This window comes from Aquila chrysaetos, chromosome 4, assembly GCF_900496995.4.
Source record: "Aquila chrysaetos chrysaetos chromosome 4, bAquChr1.4, whole genome shotgun sequence".
Lineage (NCBI taxonomy): Eukaryota > Metazoa > Chordata > Aves > Accipitriformes > Accipitridae > Aquila > Aquila chrysaetos.
In genome coordinates, this window is record NC_044007.1 from 20,011,510 (window position 1) to 20,028,567 (window position 17,058).

The 17,058-nt window shown below is 39.1% G+C and overlaps 1 long non-coding RNA gene across 6 annotated transcripts in view; it reads right to left on the reverse strand.

Annotated features, from left to right (window-relative positions):
- Positions 1–8,604: 8,604 nt before the first annotated feature.
- The window catches only part of LOC115340852, a 48,212-nt gene continuing 39,758 nt past the window's right edge, over positions 8,605–17,058 (reverse strand). For 2 of the 6 annotated variants that reach the window (XR_003923223.2, XR_003923217.2), the window contains one exon: positions 12,039–15,910. This is a non-coding gene — a long non-coding RNA (uncharacterized LOC115340852). Of the gene's footprint in view, positions 10,248–12,035; positions 15,937–16,022; positions 16,251–17,058 lie in introns of those variants that run through there. The other 4 variants (XR_003923219.2, XR_005932309.1, XR_003923222.2 and 1 more) reach the window with 4 other exon arrangements.

The following is a 17,058-nucleotide window of genomic DNA, read 5'->3' on the forward strand; positions in this document are numbered from 1 at the left end:
GGGGAAGAGAAAAACCAGACTACTACAAGTGACACAGCGAATACTCCTTTCCTGTTACAAATTCCACATTAAATCTAAGTAATTACTTGGCTGCAGTGATACTTAGTCTACAGGACAATGCGTTTACAGGCATTTAGGAACAGCAGTTTACAATAATGCTTGCATATGGGTTTGATATCTCATGTTAAAACAAATCAGCAAGTCTAGACTGTAATTTGCTGAAGCAATTTATGGTTATTTCATGGCTTTTTTCTCTAAGTAGAGGTGAATACATTTGACTGGCCTAAGAGGAAGGATGGTAGTGCACATTCTTTTTATTTGGACTGTAAGACTGATCTGAAACAGAAGCATTAACATCCTGATTTTCATACCACATAAAAACTGCCCTAACCTATTAGTGCTTTATTCCATTATGACGTTCAAATATTTTGCAAACTGCTGATTAATTATGAAAAACACACTGCAAGTTGGTCAACACTTCTGCAGCCATTTCTTCACAAATTAGTAATTTGAGACTGACAATACAGTAAGTCAGTAGCAGAACAGGGAGCAAGGACCCATCTGGGAAACCCTCAGCTGCCTTATATTGTTACTGAAGTCATCGAAGCATAACAGCTGACAGTAGTTGAGAGTTCCCCTTAGCTCTTCACTCCTGGTCTCCTGCTCCAGTAGCAAGGCAGAACAAGTGCTTTTTGTATTTCTGGAAACATTGCTTTATGACAGACTTGCCAATACTTTTCTTCTAGGTGAGCAAATACTTGCAGGTAATTTTCTCACCTTATTTTCCCGTCTTACTGCAAGTCTCACACAGCATCAAAATCTGTACAGCACAAGAAGACATCATCCTCGTTCTGCTTAGATGCGATTGCATTTCTGAAGAATGTAACACGATATACAGCTAAATAAACAGAAAACAGCTCTCCAGAGCTAAGAAATACTTTCCCAGTGAGAGTCTGATTTCCTTGTACCATTCAGCCAGGAAAACGCATCCCCAGTCCCAGATGGCTGGTGCCTGGCTCCCCGCTGTGGCACACCCCCATGCCGAATCCCCGCATGGATGAAACTGTTTCCAGACCAAAGACCCAGAGGGGCTCTGAGATTTGCAGTGAACCTTCACAGAGACATCTCCCACTTTGATGCTCTCTGTCCTCCAGAAAGGGAGCCTCCTCAAACAACGTGGACTATAGCTTCAGGGCACTCACCAGCAAATGAGTACACTTGTCACTGGCAGAACAGAAAATGGATTTATATGAACTAGTCACTAGCTGACTACTAATCAGAAGAAAATTTAGGCCATATCTTTTTCATAAAATTTTGTAAAAAAAGGCAGCAACTTAGCCAACAGAGACCTTTTCATTTGCATGGACTGCAGTACTTTCCAAAGCTAATCAGTTATTATAATGAAGATCCTCATGGACTTGATGGAGCCTTGTACTGTACTACTTTGGTTTTTTCTTTATTTTTTTAATGCTCATGTAGATGTATATGAATTACATTCTAACAACATACCGTTTAGATAATTTTGTGTGTACTGTGATTGTCATACTATCGACAGAAAGACTTTGAAAAACCAAAAGCATTTATTTTTCCTAGAAATCATCAGATACTGAATTTACAAGGAAGTACGTCTTTTTATTAAGAAGGTAGAATGGCCATCATCCTCTGTTGGTACAAAGTGGCATAACTCCACTAATGTTAATGATTTGCTACACTACCTTGTTTTCAAAGACCTAACTACGTACTCATTGCTTGCTGACCTTAACTAATACCCGAGCTCCTAGATGTCCATCTCACCTTTGCCATTGGCTCCTAATTTCTATGCTTCAGACAAGCATTAATACATCATTTTGTGGTAGAAAATGGAAGAGTTGGTTTTACAGAGCACTACATGAGGATCTCACAGCATTGTACAGAGCGTAACTAATCGAGCCTTTGAACCTTCCAGGACTCGGGAGAAAGAAGTTGGAATGGACTTCTGTTCCAAATAGGCTGCAGTTTGTAACAAGCCACCTCATTTCAAATTATTGCTCTTCTGATATTATTACACTTTGGGCTGTGTTTGGTTTTACTTACTTTGTGCTGCCCATATGGACTGCAGTTTTTCTGTAACTTAATCCTTAAAACATCAGTTCTAAGAAAGGATCCTCCTTCGTGTAAAAGAGATGTGCATGTTTATCAAGGTTATCAAGAATCAGACTTGAGCTTCTACAGGCTGGCACTTAGAAATCTCTAAATGGGTAAAAACCCCTGTTTTGATAATCTAAAAAGGCTGTAGAAAGACAGGCATGAAAGAAACTGTGTGATTGTATTGGGGTAATCTACAAGTAATAGCCGAGTATCTGTCTTTAATTGTTCAGAGAGATGTGCCAGATTATTGAATTAACAATCCTATGTGAAAAATGTCCTGGGGCTCACACTGGTGTTTGTAGGAGGCCTCTGCCCATGTAAGATGTTTTTGAAATTTCCACACGCCTTTCCAGGATGTGTGTCATGGCCTCTTCTGAGAAGCATGAAGTCACTTGGCCTTTGGCCTTGTGACTTCCAGCACACCCCAGGAAAGGAGTATCTCATCAGGAGCCATAGCCTGTAATGTCTTCTTCTTTAATTACTATTCTAGCTGTGCCAAACTATATTAACCCTTACTAAGCACATACGCTGCCATGCTCCCCGAGATGCCTATGCTCGGATAATCTTTGAAAAGGCTTATTGCAGTATCTGTATCTGTTCTAACAGGTAATCCCAGCAGGAGTGATTTCAGTCTCTGCAGTAAATAGTTCATGCACAGGATCTGATTTATTCTTTTGGTTTTCAACATCTTTTCTATAACACAGAAAGTTTTAAAATGGGATAAAAATCAATCAAATACAAAGTTCCTACAGCCAAATCAGATACAATCCTCTCATACTCCTTTTCTCCCATGACTTCTGTGAACAGTTTGCTCTTCAGCACAGGATGATGACACTGGAATGTGACTGTGACACCACAACTGCTGACTGTCTGATCAGACCAAAGCTGTTACTGTCCCAGGCAGGGTAGATCTGGGCTTAGCACAGATATGCATTTAACTCTTTTGAGCTCTGTGCCAGATGAGAAGGTAAAATGAGTCTTTCAGTGCCATCACCCTAGTGTCCTCCAAGCAAGCACTCACATTTCTGTGCCTATGACAGTCACTATATCTGGCAAGAAGCACTGTATTTAAACAAATATTTCTAACTAGACCCTTGCCTCTTACACTATGTTAAAGGGCTAAAGGTATTAGATATATTAATGTGTTCAGACAAATACTCTACCTGGTCTTTTTTCCATACTTCTAAACGTTTCTGACAGCATCTTTCACGATCTCCAGTCCAAATGTTGTTCCAAAACTCTTAGCAGCAAGGAAGTGGGAAAGGTCCCAGGTGTCATCCTTTGCTGTTTTTTCTTCCAACCCATGTAGAAGATCAGAGAGAATTTATTTTCTAAGAATTTGAAAAACTAGCTTGTACAAAACCAGAAATAGTGATTAATGAATGTCCCCATGTAACACAGGACTTCTCTATTATTCCACTTTTGCCAATTAGTGTGCAAAACGATCACTTTAAAACAATGCACTTTGTATCTAGCTTTGTGTACAGCATTACATTCTACTTTAAGTGACACTGATATAAACACAAAGCGACTATACTGAAATGAATTTCCTCCTGATTTTCACCAATGTGAAAACATGATTGGCCTGTCCTTTTTATCAGAGCCCTTACCTTTCATCTGGAAATTACCATTGCTCCAGATGAAATGACGTTTGACTAATGACAGGAAACTAGTGTCAGAAAAACAGCATGTAATGTACCACATACAGTACACATAGCAATCAATCAAGACTAACGCTTTATGGCAACCGTACTATTTATCACTACTTAAAACCTATGTAAAGCTTTTCTCGGGGCGGGGGGGGGGGGGGGGGGGGGGGGAGAAAGAAGTCTAAATCTTTTGCAGTAGGCCTGAGAAAACCATTGCAGAAGGTGTTTTAAAGCACTTTTCTGAGTGTGTGCTCATTTCACCTGCTGCTGCTGTTCATCCTTGTCCTGAATTTTTGGGAAAAGGAGTTTTCTGGCCCACAGCTTTTGGCTGAGAATGGCCCTCTCTCTCTTTTCACCACATCAAAAGTCCATCAGCTGCAGCACAACTATCTTAGACAATTGTCTTCTTAAAATAATTTTTTCAAAGTAAATATAACTAGCAATCATAAAATAGCAACCCTCATTTGCAGCTGTAACAGAATGGTGTTATATTATGTATTGGATCCTGGAACCAAGTATTTGGTGGGAAAGGACCAGACCTTCCTGGGTACTGCAGCCACACTGGGCTGTAATGGGCCATAAACTAGCCTGTCCAGTCCAAAAATCATATTAAGCAATATTGGAAACTGGTCAGTGGGTTATTCTGAATCTGTTGCTGCTTCAGTCATGAGAATATTGCTAGAGAAAAGAACATCTAGCAGAAAAGCTGGAACTCATCATATAAGACATCTTCATTCCTTCTTTATGAATATGCTTTTCCAGCTGCTCTTGGGCTTGTCTTGAATTCCCTGATAAGGAGATGCTTGGTCCTTCTGTTGAGAATAGCATTTTCCTTGTTCCTAAGAGTGTCACTGGGAAACCATCACTCGACCCACCTCTGCCCACTAGGGCCACAGTGAACTGCTCAGAACCACGAGCAGCCCCTGCACCTCTGATTTAGGGCCTGGCTTCCCAGATGGCGATCCCAGGACTCGCTTTGTCAAATCTCAGTTTCTGGCCTCAGTCTCTGCCTCACGGAGCCTTCAGCCAAAGTATATTAAAATGGTGTTGCAGAGATCTGTACAAACTTCACTCTGCATGGTGTGCACACAGCAAAAAGCCAACAGGGGAAGGCAAAGGGGAGATGGCTGTGCCATGTCTTACAGGCTTTGTAGATAAAAAGTATCAACTCTGGCATGTGAAGGGGAAGAATTTTTTGTATTTCTTTCTGTGGTTGTAAAACAAGATGTTCTTTGAATTCTTTGGCAGGGCCTTTAAGCCTGACTGGAGAAAGGCAGCCCCACTTGGAGGGAGTACCGTGTTATTCTGGTACTTGCCAAAGTAACTCTGAACTGAAGGAGGGTGGACCAGCCAGCTGGCTTCTGGTTGACACCGAAAGAGCAATGAGGGGGAGAGGGACAACAGACTGAAAGCAGACTACCCACAACACGTAAGAAACATGAAGCAGGAGGACCAAAGAGAGCTGTATGAGTGGCTGCTCTCTGGAAGACTTTAAACACTAGCATGTTCACCACCAGATTTTTGGGTCATGTTTCCATGACCTGAGGCTACCGAACAATTTTCAATTTACATAATGCAGGATTTGCAGGATATTCAGCATGACGTCCCAGGGCCCATCCTACAGTATCTGTATAGATATGACCTAAGTGCAGCTCTTCAATATAGACTCTTGCCGGTAAGTTTGGCTAATCAGCTCTGCATTGGATGAGCTAGTCCATACCCAGATGCTTAGCAGAAATAAACTCTTCAATGAAGATAGATTCTGCTCCTATACACATAGGAATAACACAGAAACATAGCAAACATACTTCAAAGAAGCCTCCTGACTCTTTGTATTGGAAGTAACTCCTGTTCAGTAGCAAAACCTACATTAGACCTGATTTGGGTGTTTGCTTCCACTTCTGCGAGGAGGCTGTTCTGGAACTTTGCATGGTTGATGTCTTCCTCCAGATGCGTAACAAACAAGCTAGGTTATCTCAATGTTAATGTTTTGACCAATGTGATAAGTTTCTGGGAAGGCAGGAAGAAGCTGATTTTAGTAGATGACTGAAGAAATAATCCTAACTTGGATATGATTTCTGCAATAGGAATTGAAGGAATAAACATAATCTGATACCAGAACCAAGAGAAAAGGAGTATATAACAATGCCAAAATTACAAAAAGAGAGGAGAAAGACATTTGTGGGAAAGATAGTCCTAGACATAAGTACTTCAGTTGAGTTGGTGAATGGAAAAGAGTGCCAATGAAGATGCCTGCAATCTGGTTTACTCTTCCATCAATCCATTAGCTATTTCTGTAGTACTGTGTGCCATTATTCCTTTAATTTGATGTTGCCACTCATATGTCATGTGAAATACCATTTGAATGCCAGGGCAACTGAGACTCTGGCACACACTTTTGACAGCTGTTTTGAAACGACGAATATGATGTGTGCTACATCTGGTAAGGTTGGAGTGGAAAAGTACAGTGGAAAAGTACAATTTCTCTTTTGGGACTGCTGGGAAGGGTTTACAGTATCTAAGTCCCTTATTAAATAAAGGGACTCTACAAAGACCTACCCATAGAGATAGTCTTGAAAAATCAGAGCCAAAGATTGATTTGAGTATTTCTTCAAAGCTGTTTTTTTTTTTTTTTTTTAACTAGGAAAAATGACATAGAACATGAAAGAAGAGAGAACCTTAAATGAGTGAATGAGTTAAATCAGTGAATCAATAAATGATCTAAAAATATTTTTTCATTAATTTTCATGACACAGATGTGACTATGCCAAGCAAGGCATCATGTGTACTCAAGCCTAGTAAAGTCTAATACCTATGACTCAGTGGCAGAAGTGGCAGCTGGCCTCCTGGAAGCTGCAATGAATAATCAAGGGACTGTTGGTGCTGGGCTAACATTGTAGATGCGACCAAGTAAAAGAGAGTGAAACCACAAATAATGTGCTTTAGAAAGTTTGGAGCATAACAGCCATGTGAGCAGTGTTATCTCTGCTAGCTCCAGATCTGACTATTCTTCACAGTTGATTTTGGTGTGTGTATGTGGGTAAATGTGGGTGATAAGGATTGTCTGCACTGATCTGCTCTTCTCCTAGTCCTGTTGTTTTACCAAAAGAAAAGTCATCCCTAGACAGAAAGACTAAACTAGCAACAGAAGAGACTGATGTGGAGTCTATGAAAGGATATGTTTCCTTTTTCCTTTTCTTTTTTTAAACACGGGCAGAGGTGTCAGACTGTGGCACAGGAGTATCAGATATAGTGAAAGTGCTCTGGTTTCCTGAACGGATTCAGGATGATCATTCAAATCTGAGAACTTCAATATAGGTGGGTACCCAGCACTCAGTGCCCTCAGTACTTAAGGGGATCTAATGAGGAGCTTGAGAAATCACGAGGTCATCTGTTAATTCAGACACAAATTTTCCTTTCAAATTAAGGTTAAAATGGAAGACTTTTCTCAAGACTTAATTTTGGTACACATAAGACCATGAGAGCAACTGAGAGAGCTGAAAATACTTCAGACGAGGAATTTTTTTAATTGTGCTCCAGTCCTTTGGTTTCATGAGTAAGCATCCACACTGAAAAAAATATTCCAAATAATATTGATTTGGTTTTCTCCCCTCTAGAAAAGAAGTCTCAAGGCAAAAACAAGAAATACCTATAGAAGATGATAGTAATAGCACCGACTGGGAGCATTATGTTTCAAACCCATCCCTGCCCCAGAAGTGCGCAATCTTTAGAAAACTGCTGCCTCTTTCTGCTTCAGTTTACCATTTGCCTACCAAATTCTCAGAGCCTTTATTTTGCAAATTGCTGCATGATAGTCCATCTTTACCAGGAGAAAAGAAGAAATGCTCAGCCCTTTCCAACCTAACCCAGGGAATCCTTGGAGATGCAAGATGTAAAATTGACATCAATAGATAGGGCTGGACCTGCACTTAGGTGTCCCACTTTCACGACAGGTAGCCCAACTGTCCAACTGTTATATGTAAAAATGGGCTTTGACAAAGCGAGCTGTTTGTCAGAACCTAAGGGTTGCCTTACTAGGTGTGTTTGGACTGTGACTCTCCTTCTCAGAGCAGCGAGTTAGACAACTAAGTGTGGGACAATGGGAAAAACTTCAGCGACATCTTGGCACTGGAGTTTCTCATTGACTTTTCTGTTCAGTTTTCTGATTGCTATGAATCCTTTAATAGGGTCCTAATGCTTCTGTGTATTATACTGAGGTAAGACAGATGGCATGGTTAGGATTGGTAATACTACAGTCAATCTGATTTTTTAAAAGTTTAACCAACACTAATGTCTAACCTTAGACAAACGGCTAGGTGAGATAGTGAGCAAAATGTATATCTCGGCCAGATTCACTATAGAAGATTCCATTGCAATTCACTAATTTTTGCTACCAGATAATTAAAATTAAAATGACTGGCATTGCTGTTTCTATATAGGAAGAGAAGTAACAGCACATTAAAAATGAACAGTATCATATAGAAAGAAATCCTTGGATGTTTTTGAAACTTTAACTGTGAGTCCCTAAGACACTAAAGCCTTTCAGCAGATGGCTTCCACCATTGGGGCCTATTTGCAACCAAAGATAACTGGCAGTTTAGTTCAGAAATAATATAAACATAAGAATTTAGCTTTTTCTTTGCAATCTGCCTGTCATCATTTTAATTTTGATACAGATAGATAAATTTAGGCAACACAAAGCTAAGATGTATGAAAAATACAGCTGTAAAGAAATGCTTAAAAAACCACTGAAAGAGTCCTTTGATGGTACATAGTAAAGGACAAAAGACTTACTTTTCTGTGGGGATGCAGGAGGTTCATGTGTACCTTCATGATGAATAACCAATGATTTTGAAACCGTCTGGTTGCCACAAATGAGTGTATATATTTATGAGTGCATAATGTATAAATAATTAAAAATGTACACAGTGACATTTTAAATGTCAAAGAAATTATAATTCAGGCTTTCATTATATTATTATATCATGTCAAAGCTAACAGTTTTCCATTACTCCCTGAATAATATATAATAATGATTTAGTGCACAGAATAAAAAAATTAAATATCCCAATTCAACCACAGAAGCTCTGGAAACCATATAACATCTGGGTGCTGAGTAAACTTTAGACCACCCAACCATCATTTGGCCATTGGTTCTGCAAGTAAAAACCTCACTAGCTTCTAGAAGTCTGAAGTACTACATAGTCTTTGAAAGCTATTCTGGATGGGGGAAAACAGAAAATGAACATTTCATAGCGGAAAATGGTAATTTGAACTTTCCCTGATATTTATGTGGATAAGAAGCGAGGTTTCTTAAAAATAACATATCATTCAGGAATATACAGGTCTCTCATTTAACAAACAGTAACTTATTTATGATCAGCAAGGTTTCTCTTCTTAAAATGTGCAGTGAATGGAGCTGACTGAGTAGTTCTGAGATTTTCTCAATTTTCTTTTCCTAACAGCAGCTTTCACTTAATGTAAAATCACTCTGTGGCTGATACTCAAGTCCTTTAAATATGTAATTTTCCCAAAACTAAATTCAAGTTCTTTTGCTATTTCTTTAATATGGATTGATTAGACTGGGTGTCAGAACTCAATTAAGACCATCTGATGATGGAGCTTGCCTGGGGAAAGTGAGTACTTCAACAGCAACACTAATATTTTATTTCAGATGGAGAAAGTCTTTCTGTTGAAGTTGCACATTTCTGTGTACTGGAATGATTTGGATAGAATTTCACCCCAAAAATCTGAACATTTACATTTTCTACTTCTATGTGCTACAGGGCCTTCAACAAGTAGTTGTAGGGCTGTCAAGCTGTTCTAGGCTCTACTGAATTTTTTGAAACATGACCAGAGTGGAAGTTTATTTTGATGATCGCCTTATTCTTGGCTGATTTTGGCAAGGATTCCTGCATTTCCACGAAACAACGTCACTGGCTTCAAATGAAAATACAGCCTTGAAACTGGAAGGCAAGAATGAGTACGATGCCATGCTTGAACAAGAATATGCTCTGGTGCAGCTACAGAATGAAGCACTCAGTAGGAATCACCCTTTTAAGCACAAGGGTGAAGACAAGTCTGGATTTGCTGTAGTAACCATCACCAAAGCATATAAGTGCATCCCAAGTGCATCCCCAATTGGCTTTATCAAATGTTCTGTTTTTCCTTCCAGACCCTACGAAGCTTCACTGTCCTGGGCACTGATGTACAGGTCCTGGAGAAGAAAGGGGCATCTTGACGCTTTGCCAGCTCCTCTGCTGCAAAGGGGATTTGTGGAACTGGGCAGAGGTGGGGAATGCTCCATCCAGGCTTTGAATAGGTCAAACTGTTGTTATGTGGCACAACGCAGCTTTGAAGAGGGATATAGTGTGGACACGAGAGATCCTCAGCTCCCCACCGACCCCACCTTTGCTTCAGAGACGTATCCAGCATTCACGGATGGCACTCAGTTCGTTGGAAGCACCATATCTCCAAAAGCCAAAAGGATGAAAATACTTAGAAAAAAAATCAAGAAAATGCCAATAACCAAACCAGTCACCAATCCCAGCCTCCTTATACATTATAAAATACCCAGGATACTTTTATTTTAGGAGGAACATTCTGGATTGATAAATAGAAACCTGAAATATTTGGAAAGTACTACTCTCAGGAAAAAGTGTTGCAGGAGGAAGGCCTACAGTTCCAAAAATGCATCACTCCGTGAATGCTACAGCATGTAGAAGTTGGCCAGCTTTATTTTTTAAGTATGCAAGTGTATAAAGTGAGTTTCTATTTTTCTCTGAAATTAAGCAAAATTGATTGTATTTTTATATAGCACTAAAAATTGAAGATTTCTTGTAACTATAAGAATGTACTGGTTTTATGTGACACAAATGTGTGAGTGATGAGTTTTTGACTGGGTAGGACATGAAATCATTAGTAAAAGATCATCCTTTTCCCAGACCAAAAATGTTAACAGATCAAGTTTAAAAAAATAACTTGCCAACCCCGTCCCTTCCACTCCACTTCTTTAAGACATACTGCATCTTAATTAATTAGGCTTGAATTTCTTGAGATTGATAGCATTACCATTTTAACAATTCTCCAGTCATCCATAAAGTCTGCTATGAAGTCTAGATCCAACTTTACACTGATATATATTAAGTAAACAAAAATGTATCTTAAAAATTAGAAGAAAATCAGACAGAAAATGTATACCTTTTGGCTGCCATTTCAGGATAGTATAGGCAATGTTCATGAGTCCTCTAACTGAATATTTAACTTGTTTTTATTTAACTTATTTTGTAGTATCACAAAATGTGCCATAGAGTCTTTGGCTTTGATTTTGCAACGGCATCTGCCTGAGTAGATCCTTATGGAGTCCCCTTCCTGAATGAGAGCTTAGATATTGTAAATCTATCCCAGCCATCCCTAAAGAGAAATTGGACTTTTCCACCGTCTGCACTCAAACCTCAGCACCTCCAGATGTAGCACGCATCGCAGCCTTCACTTCAAAACAGCTGTCAAGAATGTGTGCCAGACTTTCAACTGTCATGCCATACAGGCAGGATCCCACACGACATACAAATGGCGAAATAGAATTAAATAATGGTACATGATACGAGAAGAAAAATGCAGTAGAGTTACAAAATGGTAGCGGTCATGCTCACTGACTTTACAAAACTCAAAATTTCTCTGCTGGAGTGAGTTTAATACCAGACAGTTCTAAAAATCATGAGGTTAAGATGTAGCTGCATTTGTTGAGAGAAGAAGAGTAATTCTACCTGCCTAACGTATTTTAAGAAAGGTGTCCCCAGATTTATCTGGACTGTTAACTTGTCTAAAATACCTGTTCCATTTAATTTAGCTGTTATTCACTGTGCATATAAAGATCTTCTGTTCGTGAGTGATGAGGCATTGTGTGTAACTTGCGGCCTTCACACTGTGGTGGAGAAAAACCCTCTGAAACTGCCTTTATATTGAATTTGGAATTATTTCATCAATTACTAACACTCTTCCTAAATATAAGTAGAATTTTAGTTAGTAGTGTATTTGATGAGGCAGATTAAGCTGACAACTTTCATTAGTCAGACATACAACCATTGTAAAAATCTTCCAAACCAAAAGGTTAGTCTTAAGAAACTAGACACTGATGTTGGCAGGTTCAGAGATATTTTTTCAACTTTATACAACAGTTCATCTGTGCCATTATAAATGACTTAGAAAGTAATATACTGAAACATATACTGATGGCTTGATACTGAAAGAGGCCAAAGAATAAGGAAAATTTAGATGGTCCCAATCAAGTGGTTTTGTTTGTCATATGCTATGGCACCAGAAGCAAACAACTTGAACTGAAGCTCAGGTAAATACTAGGAATTAAGTTTTGCATTGGATTTTGAAATAAACACCATCATAAAAATGGGTATTCAAGAAATATATTGTGAGAATTATTTCATTAAAGATCTGTATGACAAAGCGTTTCATTTTGAGTAATAGCACTGCATGTTGTTAGTTATACAGTATCAAATAAATTGAGGAAAAGCCCCCTCAGAAGACTCTCTAGACATTGCTTTTATACAAGATCAAGTCAGGCCAGATGATCTAATAGTCCCTTGTGAAAATAACAATTTATAAATCTATGAAAAATTTTTAATAAAATATAAACCCAAAGATGATCTTGTATTTCTAAGTTTTTTGAGCTTCAACATTCCTTGCTCCCCCCATCCCCCTGCACTTTTTGTGTTTATCTCAATGAAATTCAGCTTTTTATTTCAGATTTTCTTGTATATTTAAGCACACTGGTTGCACTGGTTGTCCACCTTCCTGTTGTTATTCTTGAATTCAGTCACAATTTCTATTATGGCAGTGGTCTAAGTATTTAAGCTTCTTATACACTATTTGCAAACTTAAATAAAATGTTTAAAACAAAGTATTGGAACACCAAAATCCACCAAAATTAGATCTTAAATGAATACTGTACAGATTTTTCCCTACCTCCTCATCGTACAACTTGCATGTTATCTTAAAAACTTGTCCCTTAAATAAGAATCCCATTAACTCCTCATGGACATAATGCCCTGCCACGTTAGCTCTAAGTAATGAGATAATTTGATTATTATAGTATTTTAGGTATGTCCTGCTAACCGATAAATGTAAATTTAGACACTGCCACTCCTTATATTATTTATTCCCTGTTAATGTAGCCTGTCCTTTTATTCCTGCCAGATGGCACTCATCTACTTGTTCAGAGTGAGAACTTTCCATATGTCAATTAACTACTACTTCTTGAGTGTCACTCAAGTAATATTTCACTCTTTCGATAGTTCAATTTTTATTGAGTATCACTCATGTTGGTCAAGGAATTCTGAACAGGTTTTCCTAATACAATGGCAACTTTATTACAGGACACCTAAAACTATACAGTGTAGTTGCAGGGTGGGTTTGGATTTTTTTCAGTTTTTGGAAGATTGTAGTGACTATGTAAAGCTAATAAAAAGTTTGGGCATTTGGTTTTTTAAATTAATTCGGGGATATTCTGCAGTAATAAGAAAATTTGTATGTTCACATGCTACTAGTGAATATCACTTTAAGAATCTACATAAAGAGATGGACTAAACTAGTTTTCTTTTGCTTTGTATCCACTTAACAGCAACAGGAAGCACTCAAAGAAAATTGTACTTACTTGACTTTTGTATACCAGTTTCACAGACTCAAAGCATTAAGTGAGCTGCCAAACCTGGGTTTGGTGCCAGTCTCAGCACTCTCGGTCTATCACCAGCTGACCTGCTGCTGCAATTCTAATACCCATTTTCTTGCTATACACTCACATTTCCTTAAGAATAAGATTCCACAGTCACTGCAGTATATCCACCTTTTCCAGGGTGTAAGCCTCAGTTAAAATATGCCTGGAAAAGACTGTAGCCTATGAAGCACCCTAATATACACCTGAATTTCTACCTGTGCTTATAATCTCCATGAGGTATTGGAATCACTAGCAGTTTATGGGTATCTGTATCTAAACTGACAGCATCCACTGCAGCCTGACACTATCCCAATTGGTTTCCAGCAGAATTCATGCCAGTGGGCACTGTCTGGATCTGATTTGGAAGATGGCGATGGAAATAGGGATTGTTAAAAACACCCCATTATCATATGGTCTGGTAGTTGGCTACAGTGCTGTTCTACAAACATGATTTAGTACAGATGTTTTATTTAAACTCTAGGTTTATAAAGGTACACATTTTTTTGGTTTACTCTGATTATAACCACAGTCTACTCCTCCCCAGTAATCAACTGCTAGAATTTGTCAAATGTTGTCATTTAATATGTGGGTCACTTCCAGTGCTGTGTTTGTTGCATGGAATGCTCCACTTCCATAGAAACAGATGTTTTAACTTAACAGCAAAAAGAGCTAAACAAGTGCATGTGAAGGCGCAGTACAAATAATGTGTTTCATTTCTGTTATTTATAGCTGTCCGCAGCTATCATAATTTTTTTATTTGAAAATTATTAAATCAATTACAATAAGTTTATTTGCAGATACTGCCAAGAATGATGCATGCTAGGCAACAGCTCCTGGGGAAAAGTGTCTTCTTCTAGGCCATTACAGAGGTGTTCAAGTGAAGTCAATGCATTTCTGAAAGACTACGGTATGACAGGGTCTATACACTGAGCCTCAGAGCATATGCAGAAAAAAATCACCCTTTTTATATCTCCCAACCCTTTTGGCAGATATACCAGGTGGTGAGGGCAGGGAAGCTAGTACTTGCTTAATTCCTCAGCGCATTTGAAAAGGGCAAGGCCAGCTGAGATGGAGGTTAGAAGGAAGACTCCAGGGAGGGGGCTCTGGCTGGAAAAAAGCTGGGCTGAGAGGATGGGTTTGTTCCTCTTTTCAGGTTGATTTGACTGAAATACATCCCACCTAAACTGGGAATTACAGTTGCATGAAAAACTAGTAATAGTCTTATCTAGAATGCAAGGGGGGAATATTTTTTTGAAACACAGAACTATTTACACATGCCACAATGAAGTAACAAATCAGCCATTTGTGAAATTCTTTGCTCTTTTAAATCCTACCTGACTAGTTTCAGGTCACTGTAGGAGCCACTGATTTTTATAACAGAAGTGATGTTTGAAAATGAGCCATATTGCATACTTTCCAAAGCACACAGACAGAATAATTCATAACAGCGCTGTAATATTCCACATCCAGGGGCAGATCACGTAAAGAGCAAGCTGCATGCAACCAAGGTAAGGGCCGATAGCCGATATTGTCTAACATAATTTCCCAAACAAATCCTGTAATTTCTACACTTGAACCACTGGCAAGCCTGAAACTACAGCCCAGGTTATTCCAAAAGTTCACTGTGTTCCCCTTCACGGCCCACCCAAACACCCTGGACGTGTACTCCACCCACCTATACCGGGGTTTCTGTGCAGAAGACAGAGCCAGGCCAGATGAGAGAAATATCTATCTTTGGAAAGCCTCTCCAAATGTGGGACACAAAAGCAGTAAACAAATCAAACGGGATGCCAGACCAAATGTGTTCCACATTTGCGAAAATAACAAAGTTGAGTCAGGAAGAAAGGTTTATGTGTCTTCTCCTCGTACAATCCTTCCCAAGGTACTTTCTTTCAATCCCCCCCAAATTAAACCCAGCACAGACAGCAGCAATATTTGTGAGTACGCAGCATTGACCGAATGCATTGCAAAGCCACCGACAGCTCCCCGTGGCTTGGCATGAAACAGAGCTCGAAGGGACGAGCAGGTGTTTCCTCCCAGTCGTCCCCCGCGCCTGGGCACGTTCCGAGGGACGCGGATGTGCCACCGCACGGCACCGCTGGGAGCGAGGGATCGCTCCTCACCTGCCGCTTGCAGTGGACCCAAGCTCCGGAGCCAGGCTGGCAGCTTCTTCCCAGGAAACTCTCACTCTCTGCCCCCACCGCGAATTGCTGCATGGGAAAATCTCTGCATCATTTCTCTAGCCATGAGAAAGACCTTAGGCAGCCTGCCTCCGTTCGTGCCAGTGACGGAAAGCCTCTCCAGACGTCTTTTTGAGGAACTTGTGGAACCACGGGAATCAGCGCACCTCTCCTTAACAGGTTACACAGCATCTGGTAGCTCCACGGTTTGGTGTCCAGTAGCTATACTACAACAATAGGAAGCAAGATGCAACTGAAAAGCATACAGGCAGTATGGGATAGAACCGCTGTTCAACATCAAATTCACATTAAACGTTAAATGTAAAAAGTATAAATTACTGAAAAGTTTGTCCAAAGTTTCTACTAATTCATTTTTCTATGAGAATCTTGATGTGACAAAAAATCACTCAGGGCTATTCATTGAAAGTGTGCTTTAGAACATCCTTAAGGAGAGATGGGAATTTTTGAAAGTTGGGAAATCTGGAAAGCTTTTATATCTCTTTTCAGTGGATTTAAACTGAATATTTAATGTCCGCACATAGTAAGTAAGCACAGTCCAACCCAACCCTGCAATAAAGAAAAATAATGTCAGCTGATGTTTTAAAATCCTACTCTTTACAGAAAAATAAGTCATCATGATTGTCTGGCAGCAGATCAATATGAAGATAACTTGCATTAATGTATTATATATTAAGGAGTATGGGTATATTACTTATTCAATTAACTCAGCCCTTTCCCTGACTGCAAGTTTTCTACAGAGCAAGTACTATAAATTTGTTCTGAATTCATTTTTGTCTTAAGATTAAAAAGTCAATTTATGGTCCGATTTACATGAATGAAGGTAGTCATTTAATACTTGAAGTTTAGAATTTCATTGTCCACCTGAGTCACCTATCATTATTTTTAGTCGTTGTTGGATAACTTAACTGTTATAAAGTGGGCAGAAGGGCCTCATTAATTTACTGGGACTTTCATTCATTTAGAAGTCTGGTTAAAGAAGGAAGATGTATTACACTAGTGCTGGATAAGCAGATTCAAGGAATACTAGGGCATTACGTATTTTTCTTGCTTTCTTAACTAATAAAATCATTATTTTCCTATATATATGGCCTTCATATTTAATATATGCTCTCTTCCTGAACAAATGAACCAAAAAAACATACTGCAATAAAACCCAACTGATTTAGTAGACCTCAAAATTCAGAATCCTATTTATGCATCAGATATGTAGTTTCACCTGCGCACTATAGTCACATATAACTTTCTTCCTTTGATATGGTTATTTGCCACAGAGTCAGAGCCTGAACAAAGATTTGAGGATCCAGCTTTAAATACCAATGGGAAAAAAGTCTTGCTCTGCGATGTTAGGTGTGGC